This window comes from Acomys minous (genome assembly GCF_964271855.1).
Source record: "Acomys minous genome assembly, chromosome: 3".
NCBI classification, from domain to species: Eukaryota; Metazoa; Chordata; class Mammalia; order Rodentia; family Muridae; genus Acomys; species Acomys minous.
Genome location: NC_140485.1, coordinates 87571179 through 87590557, shown reverse-complemented (window position 1 = coordinate 87590557; position 19379 = coordinate 87571179). Strand labels below are relative to the sequence as shown.

The 19379-nt window shown below is 34.3% G+C and overlaps 1 protein-coding gene and 1 pseudogene across 5 annotated transcripts in view; one reads left to right on the top strand and one right to left on the bottom strand.

Annotated features, from left to right (window-relative positions):
• The window catches only part of GRIK2 (glutamate ionotropic receptor kainate type subunit 2), a 655703-nt gene that overhangs the window by 552393 nt on the left and 83931 nt on the right, over positions 1-19379 (bottom strand). The gene's annotated exons all lie outside the window — the stretch shown is intronic.
• Positions 792-1430, top strand: LOC311594247 (large ribosomal subunit protein eL32-like; annotated as a pseudogene). The gene has a single exon. The product of its transcript is annotated as a large ribosomal subunit protein eL32-like (transcript).

Sequence of the window (19379 nt, the reverse complement as noted above, 5' to 3'; positions counted from 1 at the left end):
TTGATGTGATAGGGTGGGTTGGTTGGGGAGGGGAGAGTCCTTCCCTTTTCTGAGGAGACGGGGAGAGGGACAGGGGGAAGAGAGTGAGAAGGAAGGACTGTCACTTGGGAGGCAGAGGAAGGATGATTTCTGGGATTTCTAGGCTAGCTTGGTCTACAAAGTGTCTAGGACAGCCAGGGAACACAGTGAAAACCTGGCTTGAAAAGCAAAACAAAGAACAAATGAAGTTTCTAAATAGACTTATAATCTATACAAGCTCCTTGAGAAGACTACTACATGTTCCTCTCTCTGCAGTTTTCCATTTATATGTGTGAAAACTTTATACTTTTTTCTATTATTTTTGTAATTGTCCTATAAATTATATCATATACATTAGCAGAATTCAATTCAGAAAATCAATGCAAAGAAAATAATATTCTAAAATTTTCTCTAACTGTTCTATAGACACATGTGTTATGTTCAGCTAGTACTAGTGTTTTCAATTGTGTCCATTTGCTATATATTTCTTCATTTCATTTAAATATTTAATACACTATATTGTGATCATGCTCTTTCACAAGCCAGGCTCTTTCTATGTCCTTGCTCCAACTTCGCCACCTCTCTTCTTCTTTATATTTCTCTCTTTCTCTCAAAGTGTAAAAAGAAACCAAACCAACCAACCAAACACCACAAAACAACATAAAAAAAACAAACAAGAACAATAAAAAACCACAGTAGGACAAAATAAAAAAAACAAAAGCACACAAAAATATGATGTATATTTTGTGTTGTCAAACTACTTCTGGTCACCTGGCTTGCCTTGTGTGGTATGTTTGATATACCCCAATGTCACTCATTGGCAAAAACCAATTTTCTCTTTCCCAGTAGCTATTAATTACAAATAGTTTCTTAGTAACTAATAGGACTTCTGATCCCTTACACGCCGCAGTCTCTTCCTTCTTCCTCGGCGCTGCCTGCGAAGTGGCTCCCATCTCTTTTGCGGCATCATGGCTGCGCTCAGGCCTCTGGTGAAACCCAAGATCATTAAAAAGAGGACCAAAAAGTTCGTCAGACCAATATGTCCAAATCAAGCGAAACTGGCGGAAACCCAGAGGTATCGACAACAGGGTGTGGAGAAGATTCAAGGGCCAGATCCTGATACCCAACATTGGTTATGGGAGCAACAAGAAGACCAAGCACATGTTGCCTAGAGGCTTCCAGAAGTTTCTGGTCCACAATGTCAAGGAGCTGGAAGTGCTGCTGATGTGCAACAAATCTTACTGTGCTGAGATTGCTCACAATGTTTCCTCAAAGAACTGAAAAGCCATCGTAGAAAGAGCGGCACAGCTGGCCATCCGAGTCACCAGTCCCAACGCCAGGCTACGCAGCGAAGAAAATGAGTAAATGGCTTGAGTGTGTGTTTTATTTGTGTTTAAATAAAACCACAAAAACTGCCAAATAAAAAATAAAAAATAAAAAAATAGGACTTCTGTCTACTTCCCCTTCTCCTAGAGACTTGGTCTGTTTTGAACTGGTCCTGCTTTAGAGTATGCTGACATTGTTTCTGTTAGTCATAATGTTTATCATCCTTAGCTGTTTTCTTAGAGTCACCCACCAACTCCTGCTCTTAGAACATTTGTCCTCTTCTTCCAAATAGATTCCTGAGCATTAAACACGTCCCAATTAGGGCTCAGTAGATGTAGCTTTACAGACACGTAATTGTTACTGTTCTGTACATTTAAAAAGTTTTATTCTTATACATGCTAAAATTTTTGCTAATTTCTTTTGGTTTCCCTGGCCTGGTTTCAAGGCTCTTTGATTTTCTTCCTAAGTTACATTGCTTAACCTTTGATTCAATGGTGATTCATAGCCTAGTAAATGTTTCCCAAATTTTGTGGTCTGATAATATTTTTGTTTTGCTCAAGTTTAAGAAATCAATTCTGCTAAATACATAATTTTTCCACATAGAAGTTTATTTCTTAACACAACCTAATTTTCTTGGAATGGAACATTCATCTACCCAGTACCTGTGGTTTCATTCCATAAAAAAAAAGAGAAGAGGCCCAACAGCTTGCAGCATGGATATGGAATGTTTGTTATTATTTACATAGATTGTTTCATAGCCTACACTCTGATTATACCTTCACTTACCATTAGTCCTCCCAATTTCTCCCATCTGTCCTTAAACCTGCAGCCACCTCGTTTGTCTCTGGTTGAAAAACAAACATGCTTCTAAGGGATAATAATAAAATATAATATAATAAGATAAAATAAAAATGAACAAATAATAATAGGGAAAAATAAATAAATAAGCAAACTGAAGAAAAGAGCCAAGAGCTTATAGAGACACATTCATTCACATACTCAGGAATTCCATGCATATCCCAAACTGCCATAATGTGTATGCTAAAAAAGAAACCTATGGTGTAAAAAATAGTAAATAAGTGAGTGTAAAAATAAAAACAATATAGAATAAAAGTCCTGATTCGCCATTATGAAGCAAAGAACATCAAGATATGCTGTTGAGATTCCCCGAACCATATTCCCCAGACATCTACTACTATTGAGTATTTGGCTTACATTTAATAAGAGTAGTGTGTTTCCTCAGTTGAGAATTTCTTGGAAAAAATTAATTTTTTATTTGCAAGTGGTTATCAATTGGTAATAATTTCTGTGTTAGGGTTGGTTGAGGGCATGGCTTCACTTGCCCTTTTAGCTCTCATCTGGTTCATCCATGAGAATCCTGTAGTCTCTATGAGTTCATAAGGATTTCATTTGGTCCTTCTAAAGAGCTCCCTGAGGACTGAGGAGCCATCCCATTAGGGCTGAGTATTCAGAGGTCTGACTCTCTGGGTATTGTCTGTATGTGGGTCTCTGTGTTTGTTTCTATCTGCAGCAGCAGGAAGCTTGTCTGATGATGGCTGAGCAATGTGTGGATCTGTGAATATAGCAGAATGTCATTAGAAGTAATTTTATTGCTAGGTTTGCTTTGTACAAAGATAGTATTTGATTTTATACTAGGTCATTGGGCTATGTAGTCTCATGTTGCAGATCACAAATGCAGTGTTAGATACACGTTCTATCTCATAGAGTATGTCTTAAATCAAATCAGATATTGGTCCGTTACTATCACAAGGTTTATATCACCATTTCACTAGCATATCTTATTGACCAGAAAATACCATATATTAAAAGTTTGAAGATGGGTTGGTGTTTGATTTCTCCTTTGGTAGCCTGCAGTACCATGAACACTGTCCAGTAGGAGTAAAGGCCCTCAGTAGGTAACAGATCAACGTTTTTATGTTTAATAAGTTATGTAGGTGTTTCTGTCAGTAACAGGGTCTTGGCATAAATTTGCAGAAAACAACTGATAATCTGAGCAATACCGTGTTTTTTAGGACTTCTTTGGCCAACAACTGGCCAGAACTGGCTTACCAGTACTGAAGCTTCAATTGGCGATGAGAGATGTCTTGGTAGGGCTCTGTCTCCCCTGTTTTTGGCAGTTTGATTTGGATCACTTTCATATGTATAATATTGGGATGCTGTACTGTATTAGGTTCCCATACAAACCCTCAGGTGGCCCTGAATTTTAGCTATTTCTTTCCATATTCCTTCCCTGGTCTCCTTGTTTCTTATGCCTTCCCGTTTATCTTCCCACTCCTCCCCTCCCTAAGGAGATCTATCTGACACCCCTTTCCACTGTCCTTACTCTATATTTAACAGATTGTAGCTTGATTAACGTTGGCTTAATAGGCAATGTCCACATATAAGCAAATACATAACATATTTTTCTTTCTGGGTCACGGTTACCTAACTCAGTATGATTTTTTTTTCTAGTTCTATATATTTACCTGTGAATTTCATCATTTAATTTTTATGGTGTAGTAGTATTCCAATGTGTAAATGTACCATATTCTCTTTATCCTGAATATATATTTTTGCTTTGTGATTTAATGCACCTCAGAAAACTGAAGACAATATTTCACTAACCTCTGGCTCCTATTGCTTCTATGGAGAAGCTAGCTATCAGTCATATTTTGTCTTCCTGCAGGTAAACTGTATTTTATGTCCAGTTACCAGTGTCAAATCACATAGTGTTTGTTATTATATGTAGTCAAATAGTGTTGAAGCTACTACTTTCAGTTTCTAAATGAAGAATTGAGGTATATCAGATATGGGGATTTTTGCAGACTTATGTTTGGTCCTAAAATAATCAATGTTATAACATTATGCTTATTTCCATAAAACACTATGGTTTCTTCCCTGGTTTTTATAAAAATGACTTAGGTGATTTTAGCCACACTGTATCAAAAAGTAATAAACAATAAATTTTACATCATGTTTATTATTATTATATTAATTTACCAAAACTTTGCTTACTGTGTATTGCTTCCAGTGAGACTAAACACATTTTGGGTCATTTATCATGTCAGATCAAAGGCACAGAGAAGTTACCTGTTGTATGTTTTAACAGAATATATCAGCCCAAGGCCTTCTCAAATTCTTCTGGATTTATGACAATGCCAATTAAAAGGAGGAGGTAGGAGCTAAAGAAAAGTTTTACCCAGTAAGTAATGTTACCCAGAATGGATTCCAAAGCTGAATGTGCTATAACCAAGTGTATGTACAAATAATTTGGATATTTAATTTTGTTTCATTTACTTAAGTCTCATTTTTTAGTCTGTATCATATACTTTATTATGGAGACATAAGCTTCAATAAATAAAAATACTTCAAAATTGCTACAATTTTATACATGCAAGAATTATAAGTAAATTATTTAAGTATAAAGTGTTCCTTCTGTTCTTTATTGTAACTTATCTAGAGAGGTTCATACAGACTTACCATAGGAATATGGAAATAAATTTGAAATAATTGACTTAAAAGTGGAATTTGAAATCTGATAAAAAATATCTCTATATACCAGATTGCTAGTAGATCATTGAAGTCTTTTCCCCAATCTACTCTTCCTTCACCCAGGAAACAAGCTGATTCACTTTGCTTCATATCAGTTTCTTGTATAAAGGGCTTAGTGACTTTTCTCAAGCATAGCTTTGAAGGAGAACTCTGCAGAGGCTATTTATGATTGTTTGCTCTTTTTAAATTCATCTGTATTTTATCAAAACTGTGTTTCACATAGAAGCAACCTTAATCTCATAGACGTCAAAGAAGAAAGCCATTTTCATAAACAGCAGCCTCCAGTCTTCCATTTTGCACTCTCTCTTAAACTGCACTTTTTTCCAAGTAAGCAACTTCTTTCACTTTAATATAGTGTTTGCTAGTAGTTCTCTATTATTTGTTCTGTGTGTGAGTGTCATGTGTGCATGTTTCATATATGTCCACCTGAGGCCAGATATTAAAATATGCCTTTCTCTATAGTGCTCCATTTAATTTTGTAAGATAAGCCCTCTTCCTGAAATCTGAACTCACCATTTGCCTATACTAGCTGTCACCAAACCGAATATCCCCACCTTTATCTCCTCACTCCATGCCATGTCCTTCACTCAAGTATTGGCTGTGTACCTTGCTTTAATTAAGCTGTCTGACCAATCTTCATACATTTTACTTGATAAATGTTCTAGACCCCTAGGGCATGGTAGCAACTTGTAATCTCAGCACTCAAGCTAAGGCAGAAAGATTTCAATTTTAAATCCAGCCTGGGTTACATGGTAAGATTCTATTATAAAACAAAATAAGGAAGGAAGGAAGGAAGGAAGGAAGGAAGGAAGGAAGGAAGGAAGGAAGGACTGAGATGGGGGATATAGCTCTTCTACAGTTGTTAAAGCATTTGTTTTGCATGTGCGGAGCCATGGGTTCTATCATCACTATTGAAAAAAACGGCTGAAGGAAAACAAAATCAAGACTGACAGAGAATAAAATCACTAATGCAAAGTTTCCCTCAAGTTATACACTTCCAAGGAAAAAGTTAGGATCATCGCTTTTCACCAATCTCATTCCTAAAAGTTGGAAGAATAAAGTTTACAAGGTTGTAAAAGAATAACTAGAAATCCATAAGTTTCATATCATTCGAAAATAAATAAATACACACTCCCAGCTGCCCCTTAAAGGTAAGTAAATCTATTTTACCAAACACAATGTTAAACAACAGTAACAGCTAATTATATTCTCTACCAGAAAAAAAAAAGGCAACATAAATAGAAAATATAAAACTCCTTTGAATCACACATTATAGCTCAAAAGAACTATGAGTTCTCTTTGCCTATTATTCAGAAATGTAGCTGTAATTGTGTTATTTTTCTTAAACAAATATTTATATTAAAGACTTTCATTTTATATTCATGTTTTATCATCTAAGTATATTTCAATATAATTGCTCTTTTCCATATAAAGCCTCCCTGACTGGTGTAATCAAATCACTAATATTTATGTGGTAAATCCTTCTCTAAATTTTTTAAGAGTTACTTTCCAAATTAATGACTAAAACAAATTATGAACATATAAATGTATTAATATATTTTCTATAAATATCACAGAGCAAGTTTGCCAAAAAATATTACAAGTGCATGTCTATATAATAACTAAATTTTTGTGTTACTTAACCCAAAATTACCATAAAGAGGAAAATTTTCATCACTTAGATTAGCTTAGTACTCCAAAAAATAATTAAGTTTAATTCAATATACAAAGCACATTGGATTGGACTAGAGTCATGAGTCATATATTATATTTGTACCCAGCCACTACTCATCTACTTTATCTTACAAAACAATTGAACCTCTATGGAACTTACTTGATTTCATCACTAAAATTAAGATACTGAATTAAACCTTTGTCCAGTAAGTGACTCCAAATCCATATTTAGTGTCATTTTTTAAGTATGAAATTTCCTCCATAGACATGTTTTGAATGCTTGGATTTCAGAGGGCGGCACTGTTTTGGGAGGCTGCAAAAACTTCAGAAGGAGTAGCATAACTGGAGGAAGAAAGGTCATATTAGAACTTCAGTTTACTCTCTTGTCCTCATTAATGAATAAATATACCTGCCACCATGTGTACAGCCCACATGCATAGGGACAAATTACCATGACCTAAATCATCTGAAACCTGGACCCAAAATGAGTTTGTCTCCAATATGTTGTTTATGTGGGGCAATTGGTCACATAAAGCAGGACATTAATTAATGCAACTAGTTTATATAATTGTGAGTGAGATGGAAAGTTTATTGTATTGATATTTAAGCCTATCCCTTTGCTGAAGCAAATGTTCTATGTTTAGTCAAAATTGTTGTTGCCAAACTCTGTAAACTCAAGGATATTTGAAGCTCTTTCATTTTCCTGATAGGACAAATGTGTTTCAATTGAGTTATGACAGGTTTCTGCAGCCTTATTCCTTCAAGACAGCAGCAGTCTGCTGTCTGTCAGCTCTGCCAATAAAAGTGATAAATGTTTCCAGTGATTAACTCATTTGTCAATAACAGGAGCATGTTGGATTCATAAATTCTATAACTATAATTTTTTCTTCTTTTTTATAATGCTTTATTTTTATTTTATGTCCATTGGTATTTTGTCTGAGTGGAGGTGAGGGATCCCATGGAACTTGAGTTACACTCAGTTGTGAGCTGCCACATAGATGCTGGAAATTCAACCCAGATCATCTGGAAGAGCAGGTAGTGTTCTCAGCCACTGAGCCATCTCCCAAGCTCTTTGTACCTATAATTTTACAATTTGCCTAAATATGTATAATCTATATATACATTGAGATAAAACATGAATTTCTGAAAAAAAAAAACCAATAGTATATACTCCAGACTAAAGAAATACATATATATTTCTCTTTAGTTTCTCTAATGTATGGGGAACAACCTAATGATAAAAATTTTGGCGTGGAGATTCAAAACAGGGTTTCTCTGTGTAGCCTTGGCTGTACTGGACTCACTTTGTAGACCACGCTGGCCTTGAACTCACAGAGATCCATCTGCCTCTCCTTCTCAGAGTGTTATGATTACAGGCGTGCACCACTGCGCGGAAATTAATAAAAATTTTTTCAAACTGTAATACTTTTTTTCTCTTTTTAAAAGAATTTTTTATTATTAATTTATTCTTGTTACATCTCAATGGTTATCCCATTCCTTGTATCCTCCCATTCTTCCCTCCCTCCCATTTTCCCCTTATTACCCTCCCCTATGACTGTTCCTGGGGGAGATTGCCTCCCCCTGTATATGCTCATAGGGTATCAAGTCTCTTCTTGGTAACCTGCTGTCCTTCCTCTGAGTGCCAAAGGGTCCCCCCTTCCAGGGGACATGGTCAAATGTGAGGCAACAGAGTACGTGAGAAAGTCATATCCCACTCTCCACTCAAGTGTGGAGACTGTTAAGTAGAAGGATCCAGAGGGTCCTAGAAACCTACAAGTAGAACATTATGATAGGCAGATTTGGGCCCAGGGGTCCCGCTCAAACTAAGGCACCAGCCAAGGACCATACAGGTGGTAAACTTTAAACCCCTACCCAAATCTAAACTGTAATACAATTTTAAGGCAATAGAAATTCCAAGAAAAAATTTTGGAAAGGCAGTAATGTGATGAATTATAGCATATAAGCTGTAGCAGTCCTTGGAGGAATTACCCACTGCTCTCTTTAGCTTTCATTGAGAAACTAAATAAACAAACCACAAGCAGCAGGGTGGTTTTCCCTCTGGAATGAGATTGTTTTAGATATATTAAGGAATAAACACATGCTATTAGATATAGATGGTGAATAATTCATATGTGCTATCAAAGGAGCTGAGTAGCCAAGACTTTTCTCAACTAAAATTCTCATTTTGTACTTTGTGTCTGTTTTAATCAGTGGACTTAATACTTAGCATAGGTGAAAATAAGGTCGACTAAAAAGTTATAAATGTAGAAAAAAAGCAAGTTTAAAAGATAATGCTGACACATTTCTCTACATATAATAAATGTCGTTAAAATGATGTGATGGGTATCCAGTCTCCTGTTATGATTTAAGTCATGTGGTAGTAATTTATACATATTGTTAGTTTAACTCTTTGAAGAGATGGGAAAAGTAGATCAGCAAAGCTCCTACAGTGAATAGAAGAATGGTTGTAAAAATGCTTCTACTGTGTGTACATTCTAAAGGATATAAGAATGGAAAGATATTATGCATTGTACTAAAAAAAGACACATATGAATAGCAATATTGGGCCTAGAATACCATATAAACATTCATAAATTCAAGAATTCGAGAATCATTATTTCTTAGGACACTAATAATACTGAAAATAATTTAAATGGTGTGGAGGAAAGGTTATTTCTCATGAATTGTTCTTCAATAGTAAAAAAAATCAGTGGGAGAAACATTGCTTATTGCCCAACACAACATACCATAATGAAAAGGAGGTGATTAAAGAGTGTACAAGGCAGAGGCAGTGGATGACTACAATGAAACATCTAGACATATCAGAGTAGCTGCTTTATGAACACATGGTAGTTGGGAGAGCAAAAACAAACCCTGTACAAGCCCAAGCTAAGCTAAAACTATCATGGAGAGGGGATTAGGACGCTCCATCTCATCCCTAACTGTGAAGCAATTGGTCATTGTTCACTGCCGTGAGAAGAAAGAGTTTCTCTAGGAGTGTATCTCTTATACATAGACCACTCTACTTTGGAAGACCACAGATCCAAGAACATTTTGGTAGGAGAATTACTCTTGAAGTTTAAAAAAAAAAAAAAAGACACAAAGCTGTGTGTATAGGTAAGGTGAGTGGATCTCAGAAGAGTCTGGGTAGGGATTGAATATGAACAAAGTATATATTATGAAACTCTCAAAGAACTAATGAAAAGTAAAGTAAAATATTTTTTAAACTTTTATGAATGTTTGACTGTCTTACTTTAAGCTCTGTGGCATTTTTATTAACTTTTGTTTTGCCAAATTCATACATATATACAAAGCATTATGTTTACTGTCCTTCCCACTTTGTCTTATATTTCTTCCACGCCATCAACCCCTTCTTCTCTGTGTGTCACAAGCAAAACAATGTGAACCTGAAAGAGTATCTTCCTCTTCTTAAATCTACAAAGATAATTTTAAAATATGGATTCTGCTTTTCAATAGATTATAGAGAATAACTATGAACTTTGCAATGCTAATTTTACTTAATTTACTTAACTAATTTTACTTAAGTACCTGAATAATGCACAGCTAACGTATATAGCAGTTGCATATTAGGTAAAAATATAATTGTTATTGAAATTATGACTTACCAAAATGGCTAAGATCAAAACCCCAACTGACAGCACATCCTGGCGAAGATGTGGAGAAAAAGGACCTTTCCTCCATTGCTGGTGTGAGTGCAAACTTATACAACCATTTTCTAAATCAATCTGGTGCCTAATTCTTTCTCATAAAATTGTTAATACCTCTACATCAAGACCCAGCCATATTCCTCCTGGGCATATACCCGGAATATGCTCTACCATACAACAAGGACATTTGTTCAACTATGTTCATAACAGCTTTATTCTTAATTGCCAGAATCTGGAAACAACCTAGATGTCCCTCAACCAAAGAATTGATAACAAAACTCATAATTTTAGATGCATCAAGATAGGAAAGATGTTTTCTTCAAGAGAAACACTGTCTTGATTTTTAAAATGAGGTAAAGATCTAAACAGAGAATTCCCAATAATGAAATCTAAAATAACAGAAACACTTAAAGAAATGTTCAACATCCTTATCCATCACGGAAAGGCAAATCAAAAATTACTTTGATATTCCATCTTACACCTTTCAGAGTGTCTAAATCAGTAACACCACAAACTGGGAAGTATGTGGAACAATTCTTCATTGATGGTAGAAGTGCAAACTTGTACAGCCACTTTGGAAATCATTGTGGCAGGTCCTTCAAAAGTTGAGAATCAATATACCTTAATACCCAGAAATACCACTCTTCAGCATATATCATATACGCAAAGAATGCTATCTACCACATGACACTTGCTTAACCGTGCTTATTGAGTCTTTATTCATAACAAACAAAAACTGAAAATAACCTAAATATCCTTCAGTGGAAGAATGGATTAAAAAAAATCTGGTACATATACACAGTGGAGTATTATTCAACTGTTTAAAAAAAGCCATCATGAAATTTATTGGCAAATGAATGGAACTAAAAAAAATCATAATTGACATAACCCAGAGCCAGAAGAATAAATAAAGTATGTATTTGCTTATATCTGGAAATTAGCCATTAAGTAAATCATAAGCAACCTATAATCTGTAGATCTAGAGAGGTTATATAAAGAAGAAGAGTGTAAGGGGAAACACATGGTTCTCCCTGGGAGGGAGAAATAGAACAGATTTTGTGGGTAGACTGGAGGGTGGATGGAGATCGGAGACAGTGGAGGGAAATGAGATGGAGGGTGAAGGTATAAGGAGAGATGGCCAGAACTGTGGGGTATTTGAGGTGTTAGGTGAAAACTTTGTGTTGTGGATACTTCCTGGAAGCTATGAAAGGGATCCTAATGAGGACTCCTACCAATGGGGCATGCCAAGAGTCTCAAATGGCCATCTCTTATAGCTAGGTGAGGCTTCCAGTGGCAAAACTGGGTTCTATTCAGTTGAGTTGTTGGCCAAGATGATCCCATAGAAATCCCCAAAGAACCTGACAAGCTGTTGCTAAGACAAAGATTTTCTGTTCACAAACTGACAGTGAGGCCCCACAGCAGAGACCAACATTCATCCTGCTCATTGAACATGGAGAAGCAGAGCTGGTGCCTACATGAAGACTACACCCCTACTACATTCTAGTCTCTTTAGTGTCAGAAGGAAATCTGCAGGCTACTGTAAGAGGAACAGACACCAAGCAAGCCACAAAACTTTCAAGCTACAATCTGTACTGCCTACAAAATATGCTACGGCAATGGTGAAACAGAACTTGGGGGAGTAGCCAACCAATGTCTGACTTGACTTAAGGCCCACTGCATGAGAAACTCATATGCAATTTGACTTGGATATCCATGTCCAAAGACTAGATAGCCTAGAGGCTGAGAGTAAAACCAAATACAATAGTCTAGAATCAATAAAATGATTACTAATGATATTCAGCTATACTCAGATCAGTGTCTTATCCAATCAACACCAGAGGGGTTTCTTCTGTCAGAAAATGGGAATAGATACAGAGACCCACAGCCAGGTATTATGAGGAGAGAGAGAGAGTCTAAATTGGGGGTCTCTATCAAATCCCTCCCCTCAAGGCTTGGAAACCCCACTAAAAAAAAAGGAAGAAAGACAGTAGGAATCAGAGGTGATGGAAGATACCAGAAGAACATAGTCCACCAAATCAACTAAGCAAAGAGCATGTCAGCTCATAGAGACTGAAACAGCAAGCACAAGGTCTACATGGGTCTACAGAGGTCACATATATATATATATATATATATATATATATATATATATATATATATATATGATAGTATTTTTATAGGACTCCCAACTGTGAGAACAAAAGGGTCTCTGCCCTTGTGTCTGGTCTTGGGACTCTTCCTCTTGTTGGCTTCCTGTGTCCAAATTCGATATGAAGGTTTCTGCTTCATTTTATTATATTTCATTTTATCATCTCTGTTTCTAATTAAAGACAAAAAGAAATCGATGAGGGGAGGGGGAAGAACTAGCATGAGTTGAGAGGTGACTATCATCAGAATATATTGTTGGAGAAAATGTACTTTCAATAAAAAATAAAAATGTAGTCTTTGTTAAATTCACACACACACATACACACACACACACACACACACACACACACACACACACACACACACACACTCACACACATATATATAATGTATTTAAATGACCAATTTCCCATCCACCTCCTCGAGACTAACTTTTTTCTCTGTTTCTACATGAAATTTTATAAATGAACACACAAGTAAATAGGCACATGATGAATTCCTGGGCTTTTTCAACATTATAAAGTTAGCACGAAAATCATACTAACTTTATAATGTAAGAAAAATATTCTCTATTATAAAGAAGGGAATACATGCATGGTATAACCATCTAATACAACAGCACACAAATAAAAGCACTTCACAGCATCTTTTAAACAGATATACCCATGATCATTGCTAATAAAGTTAGAATAAATGGTACAGACTCTGACGATGTAAAGGTTACAGAGAAAAATGAGTTCAAAGAAATGAGATTAGTAGCCATTGCATTGGGAAGGAGAATTTGAGCCTGTCTAGACAATTCCTGTCTAATTTGTATCATTTTGTAGAACCAAGCTTTAAAATAAAAATAAAGACACACTACCAACTTCCTGGGACATTCTTTTCATTTGTTGCTTACTGCATTTCCTCTTTATATGAAAAATTCCGTTTCAATGAATACACTGATCAATGTTTGAAAACTTAAAGATATTTTAAACATTTCCACAATTTTATTTGAGCCCCTACAAGGCATTATTTGTTCCAAATCAGCCAAAAGAAATCTTAAGAGAATGATGCTCATTTTCTTTAAGCGGGGTCATGTAGGGTTTTGGCTGTTTTCTTGGGCTATAGAGGGTTATTATCAGTGTGAGTTGGGTACAAGTTATTATTGGTCTTATTTAGAGAGAAAACAAGGTTAGACTCAGAGATGTCTCACTTTTCCTTTATCTTAAAATCTTAGGTTTGGAGATAGGGATTAAAAAGAAAGAATGGGAAACATAGAAATATATAGGGAAGATAGAACAATTAGTGGATCTACACCTCAACTTAATGCCTCAATTGTCATTTGCAATGTTATTTTTAATTGACTGGCATAGGATTTTGTATATAGATGTGAAATAAGTTTAATTCTAGATAAAGTGGTATAGAATTCAAGTGTAAGATTATTCTTCATAATATATATATATATATATATATATATATATATATATATATATATATATATTCCTACTATAATATGAGGTGTTATTCCCACATAATTCAATTATAGTACAAGGTTTACTTCCAGTACTTTGAAAGCATTATTTCAGGCTGTTTAGGATACATAAGTTATACATGTTAATTCTTAGTTGATCAAATCACAGTCATATCAATTACTAGTCTACTTTTATCACAAGAATATACATTTTCAGTGCAACCAATAGATATGATTCTATTGAAAGATAAGGTAAAATAGTTAAGGTTTTCAAAAACCTCAGAGACATATAGCATATGGCATTTAAAAATGTTTTTATTATTTTAAAGATTCACTGACAATGAGACAAGTTAACTCCTGACAACACTCAGCCTACCTCAAAGAAGATATTCTGATATAGAGAGCAAGCAAAGTAGTAAATGTAATCAAACATAGTGAATGACATGGATCAAATTCCTGATTGTTTTGTGGTTCTTCTTGGTCTATGTAATTTATTTTATATATGTATAATGATATAAATGTATATATAAAATATTAAAAATTTCAAAGAAAGTAAAAAACACTAAACATTAAATATAGATTTTAATTTTTAATATTATTTATAAAATAGGTGTTATAAAAGGTTTAATAAAAAATAAGATGATTAGTTTGCATTGCTACATTTTTTAAAACTTTATTACCTCATTTGACAAGGTGGCTCAGCACTGATTGAGCCCTTGTCATGCAAACTAAAGGACCAGAGTTTGATCCTTATGACCCACTGGCTGGAACTAAAGTTTCCACTGCTGAACACAATGGCACATGAGCACACACACACACACACACACACACACACACACACACACACACTTGTAAGAACTGTAATAATTATACACATGTATCTAATGACCATTATTATGATTTAAAAAAATACTAAACAAATTAATGTCACTATACTACACAAGATTCAAAGATAAAGCAATAATTGTATTTAAGTATTTTAGATGTCACCTCACAAGTAAAATTGAGAACCCAGACTTTATAAAAACCTAATAATGTACATGGACTTGTTGATGTAAATGAATTTTCAATGAATTTATTCATCATAAAAGTATTCTATTAATATTAAATCTGCAGTAAAAACTTACTTTTTAGTCAGGTGAATTCAGCCTAAGACCTTTCCTAAAACATTCAAATGTGCCTGCGTAAGTCCTCACCTGAAGTTTCAAGTGGTATCCCACCCAAACAGTACTCTGGATCTTAAAAGATATTTGAATGTGTCACTGAAACTCTAACATATACTCTGGTGCTCACAATTTGATCACTACCCCTTATCAGGATGGCTTTTCTGCCACACAGTGGAAGGAGATGCAGGCTATCCTGAGGAAACCTGATAGGCTCTGGCCAGATATTGGGGGAGTAAGGCCGGTGTCAGAGGTCTAGGGGAAGGACAGAAGAGGGCGGAAGATTGGGAGTGGAAGATACAAGGAAGGAGATAACAATCTGGAGATAATATGAATAAATCAAAATTAAAAAATAAAAACTAAATCTACCATAGTGCTATTTCTAGGGATGGCAAATCAGCATATAAGGGTAGATTTTATACCCATTATCATGAAGCTGGCAATGTAAAATGTAAATCATGGTCTAAATAGATGAGAGGGGAAACTGATTTATACTTACTCCATAGGAAGTTCTATTTGAAAGTCTGTGAGAATGGAGCCCACTTCATGCCTGGTGATTGTTTGATATTCGCATTTCATTTGATATTGGCATTCCTGTGTGGCAGATGGTGGCCTTACCCCTCTGCTTCAGCTAAGGAGATTTTGATTAAGGCTAAACAAGTGTGAACAGTGCTAATTTCTTGCAGCAGGCAAATATAAATAAACCTCTAGAATGAGTGTAAGTGCCCTGACTCACCATATGGTCAAAGTCCATCTCTTGCCAATAGAATAGCCCCAAACATAGCCAATGTGCTTAAATCTTGCCTCAATTCCCGTGCCTCATCATGGCCACCAAGTCTAATAACAGTTACAGAGGAAGTAACATTGTAATAAAAGAAACATCATTCAATAAATTGTGCAGTGAGCTAAGCTTTACACACATGGATAATGTCTAAACTAATGAAAATTTTACTTTTCCTTTTCCCAGCATTGTTGTGATAAATTGCCATTTTTCTTCTCAGTACCAACCCTTTCGTCCTCTCCACTTTCCCCTCAACGTACAAGCCAACATTGTCTCATGCTTCCTTTTTTTCTGTGCACAACTAAGCTACTCCTCCATTTGGGTTCCTTACTCTTGAAATGAGGGATAAGCTTAAGAATGAGGTACATTTAATCTTTAAAGATTATAGCTTTCTGCAACTGTAGTTTTAAATTAATGTGTAACATTTAAAAAATATATGCACAGCAGTAACTGCCATTATTGGACATCTTAAATTTTATGCAATGACCTATAACCGACTCCATGTTCTTGAGGCAAATTATTATTTAATATTTTAATATGGTATAAGTTGTTATGACCTTCGCTTCCTAAAGCACTGCAATAGATATAGGAAGGTAGGTAGATAATGATAGATAGATAGATAGATAGATAGATAGATAGATAGATAGATAGATAAAATATTTCATAAAGTTCACCTAATGATGCTTAGTTTGAACAATGTGACCAAACATTTCAACAGATGAAGAAGAACAGAATTTTATAGGATATCAAAATAAGATTTTTCAAATAGTAGATATTTTATGAGAGAAGTTTTTGTTTTTGTTTTTGTTTTTGTTTTTGGTTCTTTTTTAAATTATTTTATGAGAGAAGTTAAATAGTGAATATTACAAAATCTCAGTTCTTCTGTTCCCAACTGCTATATAATTACCAAATAGGCAACAGGAGCTAAGCATTCTCCCCTGTTTCAACCTCATTTTATGTATGGTTTCCAATAAATCCTATAAAATAAGAATTATAATGATTTCCACTGTGTAGATTAAAAATTAAGGACACATAGTATGCAGTCAGTCTTCAAGGCTGTAGTCTTTTCTTTTAATTGCCATAAAATACTATCAACCAACTTGTTCTCAGTAGTAGCCAAGAAAAGGATCCTTGCAGTTAACTGTAAAAGCTGGATCCTTCTACTAAGAATACTTTTATTTTTCTACTTTATATATACCCAAAAGGAACAATAATAAAACTAAAAAATAATAGATTTGTGAGGATCAAATACTTCCAAAATATATATTTTAACGGTTTATGAATGAAGACAACACTATGACACAAGATACTAATCCTCCAATAGTTCAATTTTTTTCAGGAGAAAGCATGCAGTTGATTGAACCCATTAACAGTTACATTCTCAGTAATTAAATGGTGTTCTTTGGTTTAGTTTTGTAAGCACTGAAAGGAAAAGATAGCATAAATGTGTTTTCAATAAATATTTCACAATAATAAAAAAGTTGAAAATTGAAACAAGGAGAATTGTTTTTAACATGCATTTATTCATTTTGTCCTCCCTTTTAAGACAATTAGCTATGGTGATATGTACATGATTCTTTTCTTACATAGTCATTAGTCATCTAAAAGTCTATATTCCTTCATATGCAATTATAATATACAACTACTCATCTGTGCAAATTTATCTATGCAAGCTATTAGAGTCCATTTGACAAGATGGTTTATGTTTAGTGTTGAGGACCAAATGAAAGGCTTTGCATATGCTGAACAAGCCCTCAACCACTCATCCACATTACCAGGCTGCATTGAGTTTATAATAATTTTTGTACTATATCCTATATTATACTGGACTCCTTGGCAACTGTCTTTTTGTCTTTAAATTACAACATTATATACATTTTGATTCATGAATATATTTCATAAGCTATCAAATAGTGCTACAAAACACTGAGGTGGTGCAAGTTTTTTCTTCCTTTGCTTATAAAAGGACAGAGACAGTATAATAAACACTCAAAAAGTATGATACAAAATTTAAAACATAAACCTGTAAAAAGCATTTGAAATAGACAAATGTAGACATCCAGATGGACCAGCACCATTTGTTGAAAATGCTTTCTTTTAAAATGTTAAATGTATAAAATTTAGACACTACTTAAATTTGTTTCTTAGTTACTTATATTCAGAATCTACCATACAAAATTTTCTTAGTCTAATGCTTCTTAACTCTATTCTCTGTAACACATTCTATACATAACGGTAATTCATGTTCTTATCCATCATTTGATGGACCCTGACAGGTACATAGTTTGTGATGTGAGACTATAAATTTGTGATATTATTGTTGACCACACTGACTTTTCTAAATTCACTAAGTACTAAAGGATAATAGAATTTTAGTCAATAAAGGAAAGTATCAGCTCTCCTTGGCATAATACGCTCTTTCAAATTTATGTCAGTGCCTGTTGTCTATCACATATTAACCTGTAGATGTGTTATCAAGAAAGAGGGGGGGGAGGTCAGGGAAAGCAGCTAATAATGTCTTTCAAGAATTCTTTTTCTAAGGCCTTAGGGGAAGTCTCTTACAATTGATCCACACAAAAGTCATCCTTTCTGGTTATCTAGGAAGCACAAATGATTCATGTAACGAAGCACTCAAGTGTTTGCTTGCCTGGTACCATGGGGAGAAGAAAAAACTGTCATCTGCATGAGTATGAAACTATTGATGCAAAGGTGTGAATTTCAGGTTTTCTACCAAGGAATGCATGTGAAATGCTACTGCAAGTTTTTTAATAACCAATGGATAGTCAAGTATTTATATTATTTGAAAAATTATGAGACATTCTATTTATACAGTGGGTTCTGGTCAGTAAAAAAATGAAATAAAGAAAGACTGTCATGCTGCCTTCTCTTGTAGAATCTGAATATATTATGTTTACTTAAAATGAGCCATGTAAAGGCTTGGTGGGACTATTAAGTAAAGAGTAAGGGTCTTAGAATATGATCATCATGAAAATAGAATTTATAAGTGCATTCCTTTTATTTTGTTTTACTAGAAACCTCTGAGATAAAGTATAAAATATAAAAACAAGATGGAAATTTTTATAATAAAATATTTTAACTTCACTCATTGATTTTAAACTAAATTTATTACATTAAAACTAAATAATACCACTATTAAGAAAAATATGCACTAGAACATTTCTCCACATTCAAATCATCTCTACCATTCTCAGACAAGCACAGTATTGCCTGTAGTTTAAGAATTAAAGTTCTGCCACTTTAAGTCTTCAATTCAGTTGATTAGGCCATTGTAAGGGTCTTTTATAATGTATAAATTTTAAACATTTTTTATTTTTACATATACATTTATATTATTTACACATATATACAATAAAGTACCTACTGCAAGAAGAACCATGACACAATCAGAAATTTTATAAATGTTATATTCTTAGTGTTTTGGCTCTTTGTATTTGACAGCCTTGAAGAAAACATATTTCCTATCTTGATGAGTCTAAAATTCTGAATGTAAATCAATATCTACCATATCTCATCATTATCAACTTAAAACATCTATCTAGACAAAAAAACATCTTTAACCCCTAAACAAATAAGCT